The sequence below is a fragment of the Ammodytes marinus genome (genome assembly GCF_949987685.1).
Source record: "Ammodytes marinus genome assembly, chromosome: 3".
Lineage (NCBI taxonomy): Eukaryota > Metazoa > Chordata > Actinopteri > Uranoscopiformes > Ammodytidae > Ammodytes > Ammodytes marinus.
Window position 1 is genome coordinate 28,461,311 of NC_137232.1, and position 3,043 is coordinate 28,464,353.

The window sequence follows — 3,043 nt, forward strand, 5'->3', positions numbered from 1 at the left end:
AAGTGCGGCTGCTTCGCTGCATGGGTATTGATTCACTATTATTTTCTCCTGTTTTTCCTAAATCAATAAACTGTTAACACGTCTAAAGGCATTAATCGGTCCTTTTTGCCTTCTCTTCAAGGCATTCCACTTAACCTACACAGATAAGAAACGGTTGCATCTCTCCTGAACGGAAGACTCTGAACGTTTGCGCCAGCCACGTAACGCAAGGTCTTGCAGAGGCGTTCAAATCCTGCAAGAACAAAGAGCTTCTTGGATAACAGAGTCGCGCCCAGACAAAGCTAACCGATGCCTTTATTTGGAGCCATTGTGTGGAACCATTGATTTATCTCCATCACTGATGTGGGATCTCTCAAGTCTCACAGACTTCTCTCGCCTTCTCCTACACATTCAAAGGTTCTTAACTGGGCTTAAATCCACCGTGCGCGAGTTCAAACGCGAGCTTGAGTTCCAGGCTGCTCTGTTTCCTTTGAATGTCCATTTGAAACTTAGATAAGTGAGAGAAATAGCTTTTAATGTCATAACTGGCTGTGAAATGTGTTTCAAAATGTGGAAAGAAGCGAAAACAATTGTCACAAGATGGTGCATTAATCATGCATTGTTTCCTTGTTGTCACGTTTTCATCCATACCTCTCTACACATCTAAGAGAGGTGAAGAAGAATGAAAATATATTTGTATCTAATGACAGCTAAACTCCACTGACATTAATTTGTTTAATTTTTCTCCAAATGTCTTCCCTTAAAACATGTTGGTCTAATTAACCAGAATAAAAATGTAATTAAAGCAAACACCCCCTCTAAACTCACTCCCCCCCAAAAAAAAATCCCAAATCAGTGATTGTGGATTTACTCCGTTCTGCACCTCTCCAAGCTCTAAATTGAGTTCATGTTTCACAGCATTAGTGAAGTAGAAGTCATGGCAAACTACAATGCTGAAAGATCAGTGCTAATTAATCCAGCCCTGAATGCTCTGCTAGCTTGTGCAGTTTCAAACAAGATGTGAGGAGACAGAACTGGCCCACGGAGCAAATTATAGCTACCGACGTTTCCGTCATGAAGTGAAGCAAATTCATGAAGTGAAGCAAATTCATTATAGCTTTTTTTTAGGTTTAGCTCTTTTTTTCTCTCTTTTTCTTTAAAAAACCTGGGCGACTGTGAAAGCAATGATTCTACACCACGGAGAAGATTGCAGACTCATGTCCGTAGGCTATGCTGCATAGTTTATGCTACATTTGAAGAGTGGTATCTATCAACCTTCTCACATCCCTCTCAGTAAGAAAGAAAGTATGAGGACGCAAATAAGAGCATTTCTTGAAAATGTTGAACTGATGCTTTGAACTTTTGGACTGCCTAAACAGGTCACTTGAATATGTCTTGTGTTCTAGGTGATTCCTGCCTTCTTTGCACAGCCACTCTGCGGCCATAGCAATACTCATCAAAGGCTGCCATAGTCCAAACACATCAAAGGAGAGACCTCTGTCTCCTGGCTCGGAAAAAGGTTTCTGTTTGTGTGCATCTGCCTGGTCTGAGATCGAGAAAAAAAATCCTTTATCAAGCTCCTCTTATACAGAACCTGACCAAATTGCCTGAGAGTGCTAGTGTTTTTTTCTCTTATATTCCTAGCCTCTATCTGTGAAATGTCCATGGTCACGCATTTCGACATGTTGTGTCTAACATATGGCTGTATGGTTGCATGCAATTTTTTTTCCACCGCAATACATGTGGATGGATGAGTTATTTCCTAGATAGCTTATTGTTTTACTTGAATTGTTTACACATCCGTACAATTTCCCCCTAGATCAAGTGTATCAAAATCCTTCCACATTTTCACCATGAACAAACAACATACTGAAATCAATCACCTCAGCACCCCCCACTCGGCCTGTGTAAAACTGCATTACATAAGGTTGTGTTACATGTTAACGCGTGGAATTGTCGAGGCTTGAAGCTTTTTTTCAGATTTACAGTGCAGGGGGAGGGGGGTACTTTCCCTGGGAAAAACCCACCAGGCAAAAAGGCATACAGGCATGCACATGAAGATACATGTGCAAAGGGGTGCTTCAACACTATAAAATCATATCAGGGACAAAGACTGCAAATTAGCTGAAGCTAGACGTCTTATATGCATCACATTTTCCCATTTTTTTGTGGCAATGTTGTATGTATTGTCCCTGTCAAATAAACATTTTATTATTATTATTATTATATGAAAAAGTTTGGGAACCCCTCTCAGCCGGCATTATAATTGACTCTGCTTTCACAAAAAAAAATATAAAAGTGGTATGTCTTTAATTTACCAGGAACAGCTAAGTACTGGGATGTTTTCCAAACAAAGATTTTTGAAATAAAATAAAATGTGAAAAACTTGCTGTGCAAAAATATGGGTACCCTTGTGGTTTTGTTGATTTTAATGCCTGTAACAGCATGTAAAACTGATGACTTTAAACACAAAGTTGGTTGGATTATGTTGTTAAGCCTTGAACCTCATAGAAATGTCTGTTTAATCATGAGAAAATGTATTTTAGGTGCCTAAATGCAAGTTGCACTTCTCTTTGACTCTCTGCTGAAGTGAGACAGAATGGGATCATCAAAACTGCTCCCAAAAGATCTTAAAAACAAAGATTATTCATTAGCATGGTTTAGGGGAAGGCTACAAGAAGCTTTCCCAAAGGTTTCAATTGTCAATTTCTACTGTAAGGAACGTTGTCAGGGAATGGAAGGACACAGGCACAGTTGCAGTTAAACCCAGGTCTAGCAGACCAAGAAAAGTACAAGAGCGGCATATGCGGCGGATTGTGAGAATGGTTGCACACAACCCAAAGATCACCTCCAAAGACCTGCAAGAACATCTGGCTGCAGATTGTGTATCTGTACATGGTTCAACAAATCAGTGCAATTTGCACCAAAACATCTGTATGGCCAGGTGATGAGAAGGAAGCCCTTTCTGCGCCCACGCCACAGATACAGTTGCATGGAGTATGCAAAAGCTCATTTAGACAAGCCAGATTCATATTGGAACAAAATGCTTTGGACTGATGAGACA